This window comes from Rhipicephalus microplus, chromosome 3 (assembly GCF_043290135.1).
Source record: "Rhipicephalus microplus isolate Deutch F79 chromosome 3, USDA_Rmic, whole genome shotgun sequence".
NCBI classification, from domain to species: Eukaryota; Metazoa; Arthropoda; class Arachnida; order Ixodida; family Ixodidae; genus Rhipicephalus; species Rhipicephalus microplus.
The window spans coordinates 160,259,953-160,276,090 of record NC_134702.1 but is presented as its reverse complement, the minus strand read 5'-3'; the positions used below and the strand labels follow the sequence as shown (position 1 = coordinate 160,276,090).

At 46.1% G+C, this 16,138-nt stretch overlaps 1 protein-coding gene across 1 annotated transcript in view; it reads left to right on the top strand.

Annotated features, from left to right (window-relative positions):
* Positions 1-3,656: 3,656 nt before the first annotated feature.
* Positions 3,657-16,138, top strand: part of LOC119169876 (uncharacterized) — a 154,139-nt gene continuing 141,657 nt past the window's right edge. Inside the window, exon 1 of the mRNA XM_075890384.1 lies at positions 3,657-4,096. The gene's annotated coding sequence lies outside the window, so the exon portion shown is untranslated. The remainder of the gene's footprint in view (positions 4,097-16,138) is intronic.

Here is a 16,138-nt window from a genome sequence, read left to right as displayed (position 1 = left end):
GGTAAGCACCGCGCTCAGATAATTTTACCTTTGCCCTGAATGTCACCCGAACCCTAAACTTACTTGAAATGTCGATGTGTAAATAGTATGAAAGACTCAGACAATCTCAGGTAATAATAAATGAAGAAACTAATACAGGAGCAGGTTGCAAAAGACTTTACAGTTGACCAACGAAAAAAAAAAAACTAACTGCACTGATGCCCAGATAACGTATAGGATGTGAACGGAGGACAGCAAAGGGAGAATTTTTGTTAACAAAAGAAGCTAACATTAAAAAAAAACCTTGCATAATTTAGCACTAAGAACAAAGACGTCGTACACTAAAGTATCCACTGTGACGCAGATGCTTCTTCGATAGCGTCTAGCATCGACTCCGGTGGTTCGACCAAGGGCGTAGCCATAGAGTAGCACGCCGGGCCTGTGCCCCCCCCCCTCCCCAACATTTTTGTCGCGATGGTATATAAAGCACAAAAGACTCACGACCAGCCCGGCCTCCACTTCAAATCAATGTGCCCCCCCCCCCCCGAACCAATTATTCTTACGCCCTGGGGGGGGATGTTTGTTAGAATCTAATTTGCGTATCATAAGTAAATCTCATCGTTTGTAAGTCAAGCTTATATCCACGAAAATTTTCAAATTTATGTGTGAATAAGTAACAGACACCACACGCATTTGAATAAACAGCAGAGTACAGTGGCTACAAACAACGTTAATGTCACTGAAAGAGAAAAAAATTTGAGAAACGAAAGGTCGGCGGCACTTACACACTGGCGCACTTCATTTTGCCGAGATGGCTCGAGCGCCATCACGTGACTCCGCTCCACCAATAGAGACGCATATAAACCCAATCTTCTGTGCTCACTGAAACGCTATGAATAGAAAGACAAAGGAATGTCACCGTCACTAGTTTTATTGAGGTGGCTTAGCGGCTGCAGTGTAAGCTTGATCAGCAGAGCTCAGCCGATGTTTATTGTTTCGCATGGCGGCGTTTCTATAGCAGTATCTTGTATATCAAGATACACAATAGACTAATAAATGTATCGGAAATACAGATACAGATACCCGTTTGGTGAGACGTATCACTATACAGATACAAGATACCCAAACTGTGTCTAATATAGTATAAAAAATACATGTAACTTGGATACTATCTTAGATACTTTTTGTGTATCTTGAATCTGGATATCTTGTATCTTGGATACTGCCCAGCCTTGCTTGTCATTAAGGATAGCAGACTAGATTCCCCAAGAAGGCAAGTGGATTAGGGGGAGACAGAAAGTTAGAATGGTGGATGAGATTAGAAAGTTTACTGGTGTAAATAAGTGGCAGCAGCAAGCACAAGACCGAGTTGACTGGTAGATCATGGGAGAGGTCTTTGTTCTGCTTTGGATGTAGTCAAGCTGATGACGATGATGAATTCAATCGCCGTACGCTTGTTTGTTTTTTCGTTCTTTTTACCAACCTAGGAAATACAAATAACGGTTTCAAGCGAAACTTAAACGCCCCATTCATTTCCCGCCGATTTCACGCTTGTCTCCCTCCGCCTTGTCTGCCTGAATAGGTGCACGAGCGTGCTCTTGTGCTGCGTCTATACATATTAAAGTGGCTTGTCTGTGCATACATACGAGTCTGAATTCTTCTGCGTGACCGTAGTGGCGGCATTGCTATGCAATACTATCACCGGCAGGAAGGGTGGGAGTTGTTCGGTGGAACGTGCCGCTGCGCTGCCCAGCCTGCTGCCCGATCAACCGACCGGCCGGTGTAGTATGTCCAGAGCTCTGCGTCCGGCCACCATGAAAACAAAGCCGCAGCCAGCCGACCGGCATTAACTCAAAAATAACAACATCACCGCGAACTGCACAGCATGACGCCGGCTTGTGGTCGGCGCGTACAGCAGCGGAATTTCGTTCGGTCTGCAAGCGCACTCCGCCGTCCGCTTCATCATTCCCTTCTCTCTTTTCTGCTTTATTATTTTTTACACTACTGCACCGCCAAGCTTTGCTGCCAAGGCCCGCTTCCTACCACCCGGTGGTTGCTTTGCCAATCCGCTCGCGCTGGACGAGTCCGTAGGGTCTGTTTCAGCCGTTCACCCATCTCAAACCCGCCGCGCGAGATGCTGTAGTCAGTCAACGGCTTAGTGTCGCCACTAGCGAACTTCGGATGCGCTCCGTCAGAGTTCTGGCAGTGTTTTTCCGTGCGCTCACTAGGAAGCGGGGTCATCGGATGTTTGGCGATTGTGTCAGCGGTTCTTTCTCGCGGTGGTGTTTCAAGGGAGATGCTGAAAGAAATCATAGTGGTAATGATCAAGTGGTGTGAAAGTATTCTGCATAAGAAGCGGCCATGTCTTAAAATATGACAAATGTATTGGAAACCGTTCAATCCCTTTTCTCAACAAACACTGCTCCACATATGATGATTTGTCACTTCTTTAAAACTCCTTAGAGTGTTGGTTAAAATTGGAAGAACTTTGCTTAGATAGGACGTGATGTTTTCAAAGAAACTTAGAAATAAGAAACCAAACAATCGTAAGTTGAAATGATACTTTGTAACTTAAAATAGATCAATAACGTAGCTTGCAGGACACATTTGTTTATGCTAGGCAAAAGAAACGTAGTTTGCAGGGCACGTTTGTTTATGCTAGGCAAAAGAAACGTAGCTTGCAGGGCACGTTTGTTTATGCTAGGCAAAAGAGAAAACCTGTGAAGCTCAAAGAGAAGTAGCAAAGACGAACGATTCGACAACAGAGAAACTGCATTTTCAACTATCTAGTTTTCATTTGATTTTCCTCGTTTGCTCTTCTGAACATATAAAAAATTACAGCATATCCATGGAATGAATGATCATGAGTGGGGCGAAGCGTCTGTCCGTCCGTACACGCTTCTCTCCATCCATTTGTTCTTGCATGCTCCCGTCCATCCGTGCGTCCGTCCATCCGTACGTCAAGGTGTCCATCAGTCCGTCTGTTCGTCCGTCCGTGCGGCCGTCCGTTCGTCTGTTTGTGCGTCCGTCTCTGCGTTCGTCCATGCGCCCATCCATGTCATTTCTTCATCTGCTGCAGCATCCTCTGAGGCCAGATCATCGCAAGTAACATTCACAGCACTTAAAATTTTAGTAATGTCTGAAAATTATTTGGAATCACTCGTTGTCATTTGATGATTTAGTAAGTCTTCGTTTACCTGAGTATACGTCATTAGCGGGCTCCATCTTTCGCGATAAGGTGAGGACTGAAGTTGGAGGCCTCCACCACGGCTCTCTGCTTGGTTGCGCATTCCTTGATGCCAGTCTTCAGCTTGGTCTCGGGCATCCCAGTCTGTAGTAGTGCGTGTCAGCGCGTGCTTGACTATGAGTTCTTTCGAGCTCTCCTAAATATTCAACATCAAATAACTCTAGAAACGTAACGAAGAACGTGGCAGAGGGGTGGAGAGTGTGAAGAGCGGGTGTACCTATTTGCGTACGCTACTGTTTTTTTTTCTACGAAAATTCCCAACTACTCTACCAGCTTTCAGATCTAAACGTTGCTGATCATCCGATTGCAGCGCCTCTTCTCGGCGCATCGACACTCTCTCTCACGCAAAGTGGAGGACTCTCCAACGTGGCATACCTACACTCCGTCTTGAGTCTGCGCAAAAAACGGCCGGCGCTTCGCGCGCGCTCGCGCGCAGGCCAGTCTCCTCCTTGCCTCGAAGTGTCTCCCTCGTCGAACAGGTGTGTGTTGTACTACAGCAGGTGGCTGGGAAAGATTGTGAGAGGGCGAGGATGCTGCTCGCTCTGCTGGAGACTGGTCCAACGGGCATTCGCTGTGTGGCTTCAAAGCGGCGCGGTAGCCTGTGCACGTCGTGTTGCCGCCGCGCTTACTCCGAGACGCGAACCACTGTCACCCGAAAAGCATCATCCTCCGTTCTCCGGATTACATTGCGCGCTGCTCACGCTGCCTCTGGTGTCCCTCGTTGACTTCTCGATTGAAGGTTGTAACGACTGTGTGCTTGTTGCAACAACTTGTTGTTGGTGCGAGATTTACTACCCACGGGCTTGGATGTTTACTTAGCTCTTCAGCCGGCTTACTCGGATTTTTACCCGCAGCGCTCTCGGATTAAGGGTGAGTGACGTTTCTGTGCCGATGTGTCTGGCGCTAAACAAAGTACAGAACGCCAAAAAGTTGGAAGAAAATAGTCGTTTTTGTTTGCCATTTATCTTTTGGTGAGCCCTTATGAGCATGCTTTACCGTTTTATACAATGAGTTGCAACACTGGTTCTTCTCGGACTTCAACGGCAACCAACCAGCGATGTTGCCTGGAAAGGTTTCGTGATATGTCAAGCATGTGCATTTTTTAAAATAATGTAATGAATTACTCTGTCTCTTACGAAATATTATAATTTATATAGTCTTGTTTAAATAAAGGCATTGCTTCGCAAAATGTGGTTTCATATACAGCCTTTCAAAATTGAAACTCCAGGAGCACTACTACGCTTCCAGTGCTTTTCCCTATTCAAATTTCGAACAGTCGATTGTTCCCTCCAAGCTTAAATACTACTACGCTTCCAGTGCTTTTCCCTATCCGAACTTCGAAACAGTCAAATGTTGTTCTCTCCAAGCTTAATTACCGTTTTCCTGCTTTGATCGTCACAGAAAAAAAGTGAGAATGTTCTGGCAAGCTTGAGGTCTGTTTTGTTAAACGCTGTTTCATTTTTGCGATGAGCAGTAAGCAGCAGGTGTGGAATCGTAGAGCAGAGTCATGTATATAGAGTCGAATCTAACGGTCCCTTAGCAAATATCGGCAGCGCTTCTGGCATTTCTCGCGTGAACTGGAATCGTGGAGCAGCCTGGAAGGAAACACAGGATTTAGAAAAAAAAAATCCTACACCAGTTGTAGAACAAGTCAGGACGTGGTTTGGAGTGGTCAATCATTCCAGTGTGCGACACGTAAATAGCTAGGAACAACAACGAGGCTCCACAGGCAGCAGAAGTGGGAGCGTATGTTTACTCTATCACATCTGACGCGTTTACTTCGAGGGTAATTTAACGCCCGCATCTTTCTTTTTTCGCTCAACTTTTTCGCTAATATCGCTCATATGTTGCACGCTGGTCTTTTAATAAACCGCGTGAGCATGTGATCGTCGTAACTGCAGGAAAATATGCACCTGATCAAGGAGAGAACCAGCTGTCCAAGTGAACTTAAAAAAAAGCGAAGCAGTATAATATATTGTGGTAATCTTAGTGCCACAGCAGAATACCATTATGGATAAAATATTTATTTCTTAGTGCATATAGCTTTACGCACGCAGATACGTCATGTTATGATCAAGGATCCCGCAGAAATGAAATTTCCGCATTATTTGTAGCCCCAATCTTTACTTTGCCTTTGCTTTTATATTACACCCCGGCACCTACATAAACATAGTGAACCATTCACTTTGCCGATAGGAAGCACTTACGTACGGATCAGGTGACATACTGATATGAGGAGAGCTACGCTTTTGCTTTTTCTGTTTTTGTTTTTGTGTTCACAGTTGTTATAGCATCCTCTAATGACAATGTTAGGATATATGCGCGAATAATTCACACTGCCGAAATATTGGCATTCCAAACACAGGCGAAATGGCCACGCACTGTCTGAGGTCACTGTGATGGACAGCGCAACAAGCGCCGATTTCGCCGTGGGAATAAGACTACCGTGAACTCTGGAACAATCTACAGCGTCGTCGGCGCTATTTCACTGCGTTTAGCCAGGCCTGCTACATACGAATGACGCGTTACGGGTAGCGCAGCTAACTACCGCAACCTTTAACTTCAACGCGGCTCTCCGGATACGATGCTGATCGGTTTCCCGAAGCAGCGAGGTACTAAGCACTGAGCAGATCACAATCAATCAATCAATCAATCAATCAATCAATCAATCAATTAATCAAACTTTCATTTCCCCAATGAAAATATGATATGTCGACGTGAAATGGTGGAGGCTGGAGAAAAAGCTGCTGTCACGCAGCTTGAGCAAGCTCTGGCCACCCTTTCAACAGCAATAACAATGATTTGCTTCATAGCTCCTAAATACAGACATAACTGATAATTATGAAGTACGGATAATTTAGTTGATAGACACACATACAATACATAATATCGCAATACGAATACACTGTTTTTACAAAAATCTATCTCGCAGTATGTTTATTCAAAGTACCAGTTTCCATGACAGTTATACAAGCACACAAAGTAAGCTTTTCTGAGTAATGATGAAGACGTTGAAATATGTTTTTGTCTCGCATACCTAGAGCATAGTTGGAGCCTAAATCACACATACCACGAAGCCCAATGAAAGAATCCCTGTATATCAACGAAGCGAGTGCTGATGATGGAGCGATAACCTATAGGTCCTAAAAGGACCATAATGTATTCGTTAAAGTCACCGAGCTATATGAAGGAGGGACAGATGGACGTACGCATGGGCGCACGCAAACATGGACGGATGGTCTGTTTTTAAATCAGATGCGCGCTCGGCACACAGTTTTGAGCACAGATATTTGGCGCTTGCACTTTGACTGTGCACGGCGCCCGAACGTACTGAAGCCAGATGGCCATCGTGCAATCGTAAGGAGCTTCAGTTCTGAAATCCTGCTTGTTTTTCGTAATGGCAAAAAATTGCCCGCAGCTTCCCTCGGGGGAACACTGAGGAGGATGCGGAGCATATAATTGGTTAACGTGGTGTTAAAGTGCGACTTACTTGGGTCGATGGCTCCATTGGTTAACGTGGTTGTGAAATGGGGTGTTAAATTGCGACTTACTTGGGTCGATGGCTAAATTGGTTAACGTGGTTGTAGGAGGGGGTGGTAAATGAGTGAACACGTACACACGTATGCGAAAGGACGGCGCTGGTCGAAGGGACGTCGATCATTGTGTTTGTGGATTCGTTGGAATTCATTTCACCGCGACCTTGGACGTCGACGCGCCGTACAAACCAACCGACGAGCGGCAACTGAGCGAGCGAGCGCCGACCTTGAGTATATATACAGCGCGACGGCGCATGCGCTGTCAGCTGTCGAATGTTCTCGAAGGAGAAGCGCGCGCGCGGCACAAATGGCGACGGCGCATGCGCTGTCAGCTGTCGAATGTTCTCGAAGGAGAAGCGCGCGCGGCACAGATGGTGGGCGACGGCGCAACGGCGCATGCGCGCGCGTCAGCTGTCGAATGTTCGAGAAGCGGTGCGGACGGCGCGGACGGCGCACTACAAGGCGCGAGTATAAGACGCTTCCGCATCTAAAAAGTCCTGCCTAGGCAGGTATAACGTTTCATTATAGCACAGTTGTATCAACGTCGTGTCATTCTGAAAAATTCCGCAACGCGTTTGCTGGTTGTTTCGTCGATGCTGTTTAGGTGCGACTTCACTGACTAGAAAAACCTGACTAAAGGATGCGTGTGCCAAGGGCGACTGCCCCTATAAACGTTTCCGCGTATTTGTGGATTGGTACAAAAGTTGTGTTTTCGCAAACTCGTGGAGAGAACACTTTGAGTAACGATCACGGTTCTGCAAAATGAGGCGACAAAATCTTTCGGTGAGCGTTTGAAGCACGGTAAGTGTTAAATGAATCCAATACCGATGGTAAATGTGAGCCGGGCGGCTTTATTCTCTCCCATAGTAGAGTACCAAGTACTCAAAATTGTTAACCACTCCTTCTAAACAGCAAGCGTTGCAGTAAGGTAGTCAGCTGGTTTTGTTTACGTTCGGGACAGCTCATCGCTCTCCCATCGTAAAGTGCGCATATTGATTCAAAGCGTGTGGATAATTGATTCTAAAGACGAAGGTATGGCGGGTTCTGGAAGGCTATCCTGTCCTCCGCTAACTTACCACTTGAACGAGTGAAGATAATGTAGTGACTCGCTCAAAGTCATGTGAAATTTAGAGGACTAATTGTTCCGGACTGCCACTGCACCACGTCTCTTTGGGTTGCAGCTTTTATTATAAAGCGTGAAATTCTTGTAAATTCAATTACGGTGGGGAACCTTCATCCAGGCACAATGATTTCGTTGGAAACAGTGAACTTTCCACTCCTTTGCAATGACAGTATACTATCTGCGTTATCGGAACACAATAACTTCATTCCCTGATCATGCGTGACGCAAAAAGTCTACGTGGGTTATGTAGAAAGTATGGGCATTTTTTGACTTCACTTTAGTGGTGAAGAAGTTTTGAGAACTTCTCCAGGATTCTCGGAAAGCTTCTTGGGCAGGAACGGGCAAAAGCTATAGTATTTAGTATCGCATCTACAGTGTTACTATCAGCCTTACCTGAATTCACGTTTATGCTCACGTGCATTCACAGCTGTTTACATAAGCAGATAGCACCCACTAAAACTAGCTGGCATGACTCCTACAAATGTAAAAGACAGATGGTTCAATCGGCGGAGTTTGTTTTCCACATTGTCTGCATGGTGAACACAACCAAAATGATATTTTCGGGAAGTAATTTGATAATACTTGGGGAAAAACTTGCTTTAATGTCTGTTCATTTTGTAAGAATTTTACAACTGCCACATTTGTTGCAGTCAAGAATAGAAGTTTACAGTAGGGCACCAGGCATTAAAATTTTGAAAGAGTTCTTGAGGCATGAAACGCTTGAAATCGGTTGATTTATCCTGCTTTTTTTATCATCAGTCTTCTGAGTTTTCTTTTTATTTTGTTGAGACACTTCTTCACTTAGTGCCATTGTTTTTATTTCTTCATCGGAGTTGGTGTAAGCTGAACTCCTTCATACTCACTGTCTCTGTAGCTTTCGCCATTTTCTTTACAGTTTCTTCACAATTTAGCAATTTTGTTATCTTAAAGTTTAAATTTACTGAAGCTCTAGGAGCCAGTACCATAATTAAAACTTTTCCACTCAAACAATAAAAGCCTAATGCACAACAAACCATTACTTCTAGTATGCATTTTATTCAATTCGTGTGGTTATTTATCTCAATTATATATGTTAGAGGTGTGCGAACTCGAGTAATCAAAACCGTGGGCAAATCGAATATTTTTCGAATATTTTCCCGTTTGAACAGTACAGTTGCTGGCGTTTGCTAGAGCCAGAAAAAAAAACGAACAACTGTACGTTAAAAATATAGTCACGACACATCCAAGGAATGAGGGAAGATAAGTGCGTAAAGCTCGAAAGGGGTAGATAATCGGTAAACCGTATCTTTCCCGTGAACGGTTTAGCCTATTACATCATTAGAAAGACGTAAAACTGTGCGTAGATCATACAAACGAACTTTTAGTTTGTTCTTGTTTGTCTGCCGTTTCGTTTCTGCGTTTCATTTTTCATGTATTTGTTGTATTCTTCTTCATTCTTTTTCTTCTTTTCTTGTTTTCCGGAAATTTCGACCGCCTTCGGCTCTTTAACGTGCACGCAAATCTGAGCACATGGGCCTACAACATATTGCAACAATATTCAAAGTGTAGTTAGCAGGGTGGTTGTTACGGAGCGAGGGGGGTTGTGAGGCCAGTGAAACCATTTCGCCTATTTGTGCATCAACTTTCGCAAACATTTATATTAGCATGGAATTGTTTGCGCCGATTTCAATACCGTTTAAAAATTTTCTGGTGGTTCAATATTTCAATGAGGGACAGTGCCTTTCGAATCTAAATGAATAAAGAGTTATTCGAACCAAACAGTCAAATTATCGAAAACTGACAAAATACTGATATTTATGAAAAACGCTACTTCAGAATAGACCGGTTCTCTATCTTGCTAACGCGCTAATCGCCACCAGCCTTCCTGTGTGACAAATATTCAAGAACTTTCTCTGTTTTACCGAATAGAGAGGGAGAGAATAAAAGATTTAGTTGCGACCGAGGAAAGAATGTCGGTGAGTGGGTTGCTTAGTCTGGGATCCCATTGGCACGAGCCGCTGTTCTCGCTCGTCTCACGAGGGCCTCTTGGGTCTTCCGATCCGAGCAGGACAGAGCTGCCTTTCACCCTACAGTGTTGTGCTGTGCTCTGGACACCCTTTTCAAAACTAAGCGTCACCTATCGAACAAAACCGAAAACTATTTTTTTCCGCCGTGTCTTGTTCACCCATGGGACGCTCATTGGCGTTACCGTCCAAACGCGATATACGTCCTGCAGGAATGCAAGCGGTGTCCGTGTGCGCTGCAGGAAACGCTCATCGGTGTCGCAGGGACACACAGTTCACCAGCTAGTATATGATTCTAGTTCACTATAACCAGCTCGCATGAGTGAACAAGATATGGCGAAATAGCCATGTTGCCAGACAGAATATTCGAAAGGGTCTATTTCACATTGAGTTTATGTCAGCTTTCAAGGCTTTTCCTGTTTGCTTGGAACTTGACCATCGCCCAAGCTCGTAAAGCAAGGACTTAGCTGACGTAGATCAGTGCGTTGTACCTGCACTACTAAACAACTGTAGCAATATAAGACTCTGTGTGCCAGCTTCGTTCAGTTTCGGGGCAGTGTTATAAAACCAATATTCCGGACAATATAAAGTTAATGCTGACAGAAACGGCAGTACGCGTAAGCGAAGTTCATGCTTTCCCAGATTTTGAAGTCAAACCCTTCTTTAGATGGTCGTGGGATGCGCGTGTAATAGGGCCTTCTGAGACGCTGCCGACCCACAGTAGCTCTGCGCACAAAATTCGCCAACAGTTTCTAATGGTAGCAGCGTCCGCAGCGCTGTGGCAGACGACGTTCAACCAAACTTGTCTAAAGGGAGACGTCATGCCACTGCTTTCAAGAAATGTCAAGAGAACAGCTACAGCGGGAAAACGTTCCCCCTCAATAAGAATCACAGTGCAGGTGGAATTGTAAAATAGTGTTGTCAGAACGCGTCGACGCTCCCGATGCAGACGCCGCCACCGCTCATATGCTGTCTTGCACGTCACACCGACACGGGCGCCAGCTTTTCTAGGGTTGGGCCTGCCGGTGAATTCGAGGTTACTTTCGCACTATAGATTTCTTAAAAAAATTGCCCGCAGCTTCCCTCGGGGGAACACTGAGGAGGATGCGGAGCATATAATTGGTTAACGGGGTGTTAAAGTGCGACTTACTTGGGTCGATGGCTAAATTGGTTAACGTGGTTGTGAAATGGGGTGTTAAATTGCGACTTACTTGGGTCGATGGCTAAATTAGTTAACGTGGTTGTAGGAGGGGGTGTTAAATGAGTGAACACGTACACACGTATGCGAAAGGGCGGCGCTGGTCGAAGGGACGTCGATCATTGTGTTTGTGGATTCGTTGGAATTCATTTCACCGCGACCTTGGACGTCGACGCGCCGTACAAACCAACCGACGAGCGGCAACTGAGCGAGCGAGTGCCGACCTTGAGTATATATACAGCGCGACGGCGCATGCACTGTCAGCTGTTGAATGTTCTCGAAGCGCGACGGCGCATGCGCGTCCACTGGAGAATCAGGAGAATTGTAGATGTCGAACGCGGTGTGTAGAGGAGGAAGGGTGCACAGATGCTGGAGGAGTGAAGTGCGCGCGGTGTGTAGAGGAGGAAGGGATGCACAGATGGTGGAAGAAGGAGGAGGAAGCTTGCGGACGGTGCCGCACTACAAGCCTCGAGTATTAGATGCTCGGCATCTAAAACACTCAAAAGACTCTTGATCCTGCTACTAGAAGGGCGTGTTGTCTCACAGCGAGCTAAGTTGCTACCATAGAGAGAGAAAATAAATAAAAGACAGGGAAGATTACCGGAGGAAGACTTCGGTTTTCTATCCTGTACTTAGGAAGGAAATAATGAGATGTCAAACATTGAAAGAGAAGAAGAGAATGTCACAATTGAAAAAAAAAAGAAATCTAGTAACTGGAGCACTATCCAAGTAATATAGACAGCAACATGGTCCGAGAACAGTCACAGCTTCTCTCAGGCCGGTTGAGTTGCTATCATAAGTTGGCTAAAGGACATATGCTTCCAAAAAAATAGGTACCACACTATAAGCATGTTGACTTTGTGCATTGATAGAGGATGCATGCTTTGACAAATAATTTGAAAGGGAACCTTGGGCAACACCTACGGTTATACGAGGAGGCGTTAAGAAAGCGCTCAAGGTGGATGGGCATGATAAGTTAAAAATTACTTCACCATACGTGTCTAGTGTCTCTCTGGTGCACAAAATCGGAAGCCGTCCAACTTAATCAGTGTCGTAGAACGGGACGGCTTTAAGCTCTCCCATAGTAGAGTACCTGTAGTACCCTAAATCGTTACCCACTTTTTCTAAACACATGTTGTTCTTCGTGGTTAGTTTGTTATTGTGATTGTTGTATGGACGCTCGTACCATACTAGTGTTTGTTGCGTCCCACGATAGAATAATTTTTTAGATGCGGAAGCATCTTATACTCGCGCCTTGTAGTGCGCCGTCCGCGCCGTCCGCACCGCTTCTCGAACATTCGACAGCTGACGCGCGCGCATGCGCCGTCGCGCCGTCGCCCACCATCTGTGCCGCGCGCGCTTCTCCTTCGAGAACATTCGACAGCTGACAGCGCATGCGCCGTCGCACCGTCGCCATCTGTGCCGCGCACGCGCTTCTCCTTCGAGAACATTCGACAGCTGACAGCGCATGCGCCGTCGCGCTGTATATATACTCAAGGTCGGCGCTCGCTCGCTCAGTTGCCGCTCGTCCGTTGGTTTGTACGGCGCGTCGACGTCCGAAGTTGCCGTGAAATGAATGCCAACGAATCCACAAACAGAATGATCGACGTCCCTTCGACCAGCGCCGGCCAAACTGTTGGCGGAACCGCTTCCGCATCCTCCTCAGTGTTCCCCCGAGGGAAGCTACGGGCATTTTTTTTTTAAACAGTTGCTGTGTTGGGCATACTGCGGCTTCACAGTGCAAAACGTTAAATCATCACTGCCCATCGTTTACCTCCGCTTGTAAACACAAACGGGTGCTCTGCGCTATGGGTCAAGCTCCAACTGTGAGGAGCTTCGCAAATATTCTGTGATGAGCGCTTAGAAGTCACCAATGAGCATCAGTGGTATGAAACGCGATTGTGCGACGTGTCCTTTAAACTTATAAATGGTGATTCCGTGATCAGACCAACCATCTTTGACCACGCTATGGTGCCATGTGATAACGTCAGCACGTGATGTCGCGCCCCGTGATGGTGTCACGAGATGTCACTGTGACATCATCATGGCGTCACAAACTTTGGGGATCTGTGACGTCATAAAGCAATGACGATTTTTTCATCCCGCGTCCCCGATGGTCAAACTTAGTGTTCGATAAGTCATCCATGACCTTAATAATAGTAATAATAATAAAGAGTTCTCGCAGACGAGAAAACCACTGCATTTGGTTGGCTTGCAGCGCACTACTCACGTTTGGCAGGACCATCAATAATATTTACTAATCAACAAATCAACCAACCAACCAAACAACAGGAAAAAGAATGGAAAACACACGTAAACGTGACGTGATTTCCTTGCTGTAGAACTCGCTTACGAGTGCACAGTTTTGCATGTTAAAAAAAGACTAGGGTTTATGACAGACAGTGACCGCGTTTGAACAGCCACTTTTCTAGCTGTTATTTTTTTGTTGGCCTCAAGTGTGCAGTGTACGTAATATGGTGACCTGTAACATTCCGCCTAATGATGAAAAACCCGCCTAAACTGAATGCCCTATACTTGGGCAGGCAAACCATCAATACGTGAATACCATGAGAATTTTCCGACAGTAAAAACAAAAAAGTATAACACAGAGCAATAAAAGTAGAGGCATGACAGGCAACGTATACGAGTCGGAACGCGGTCCTCGTTCAGTGGCTCTGCAGCGGCGTACAAATTTAGCACACGTGCGCGTCTCGTATACCCTCTCCGAGTGTTGAAGAGAGATATACATAAATAAATGAAAGCCGGCACTGCCAGGCATCAGGCTCCGCCGTACGTAGGAGAGAGTAAAAGACAATGCGTTCCCGCGTAATTTCCCCGAGCCCTCCCCTTAAGGCTGTGCCTACTTTATATGCTACAACACTGAACGCATGCCACGACCGGTCTCTGCACAACGCACGGTGCAGTTTTTAAACGACCGCTCGTCTGGCACGCGTAAAAGGGTAGCAGACGGCGAGGACTGCGGGAGGCATGCGGCCAACTTGTGCTGGACATCTGGTCTTGGAATACATTCTGAACTCGCTCCTATTTTGAGGATTAGCTTTCTTTATGCCAACGTCCGCGTGCCGCGTACAGAAGTGCCTTTCGTAACCAATTGTTAGTCTTCGAGTGGCAGACTCCTTTTCTCCCTTTATTTGCTTGGTTTCTTTTCAGATAATATAAATAACTTCGAGACACGGAAGAGAAAAAAGTATGAACGCTTGACAGCCATTTACCGTTGACGGCATGCGTGCAGTGTAATTTTTGTCGTGGCTCTGAAAGACGGAAGCGTGGCCGCAGTTTCCCCGTTCGAGCGATGGATTATTACAGGGGTGTGGTGGAAGCTGAATACGCCACCGGGACGGGACTATTATACCGCGTGAAGAAAAACCATTCGCGATTGTGATGGCGTGCTCGAAATGGCTTTTTGGAGACCAAGGCGGAAAACTAACCTGAAAGGAGGAAATACCTCGAAATTGCGCTTACCTGTCGCGTTGCGCAGGGAGTCGCCGAATCGCAACGTTGTACAATGAATGCACAATTGTTAGCTCCGTTGCTCGTATTCTATGTGTGTGGGTGGAATGTATCTTCCACAAAATGCAAGGCACGTAGATATATACCAGCTCTAAACCGGGTCTCGAAATGTAAGTGGGAAGGAACATGTCGAATGGAAATTGCTGCGTGGAAGCGCTAGATGAATTCGCGGACATCGAAATAGCTGTCCGTAGCACAAAGTATTACGCCTATTGTGCGATGTATGATAGCATTGAAGCTTCATGCACTCAAGGTAGGCCGCGGTGCTATTGTAATTGTGGTCTCATTGGTCACAATTAACATTGAATACTGACGTTTGTAGAAGAGTACGTCGTTCACGATTCTCCTTGTTCTCCCTGTCATAATCAGAAAGAGAGAGCTGTGTCATTTGCATTGTTTACCACCATTATTTGTAATAGTGAAAAAACTGCAACTTCCCGTACTAAGTTGAAAAGGGGAAACAAAGAGCGGAAACCAAAGTTTTCTATTATAATATAAGCCTCTTGAGTGATTCTGTGCCATCTTCAAGGGTATAATTTTTAAGTGGTTCTCTTGTTCCGAATTGGCATAGCGAAGTCGACATTCGTTACGGCCGCACTTTGTGATCTTCCCAATTTCTTATGATCTCTGAATTAACGGCTTTGTATGCTAATCTGCATGTCGCACACGGGAGCCTCATCAAAATGCAATGACAGTTACTGAACCATGCTCGTCGGTGATGAAGCAAATCTCATGAAATGTGCTGTGTTGCAGTGGGCAGTGCCGTATAGCCCTGATTGTTTTTGCGTAAAGGGGTTTGGGGTGGACCCCTCTTCTCGGCAGTGGGGGCTAGTCAGCAGACGTGCCTCAAATTAAAGACAGAAGTTTCGGAAGCTGTGTGGGCATAGGGGATGTAAAGGGAAAGAGCTATCCACGTGCCGTATTTACAGCCACCTGCCGTGGGAGCTACCTCGCCTGTGCCCCTGGAACTAGTGGCTATACCCAGTCGCACATGTACCATTCTAAAGCACGCGAAGTACGGCCGAGCTTGAAGTGGCTAGACGAGGGGTGTCTCTCCTAGGGACATGGGTGCCGTCATAACTATACATCGCAGCATTGTGGATCCACGTGCAACACGATCCGCTGTGACCCGTGAGTGCACTGAATCGCTTCTCAGTGCGGCTGACCTTTCGCGATTGCACGCCTGGGGCTGTTGGTCTCTCGTCGAAGAATCCAGGCTCTTTCTTTTACGTTTTCCTGCATTCGCGTCACGTCAGACTGGAGCTACGACAAACAATGACGATGACATTAGTAGCGGCAACAACAACAACAACGCCTTCGACTTCTCGTGTAGCTTTCACTCGACAGTTTGCTTGCACAAGCAAACCGCATCGCGTTGTCCCGAAAGCTGTGCACCGCCCCCGGCGTTGTCAGTTTTACTTCTTTTTTTTTTCCGACGCCATCCTGTCTCTCGTGCTTAGTCGCGCTTGTGTTTACGTCTACGCGCATATCCACGAGCGTGCATCGCACGCTGTCGAGGAC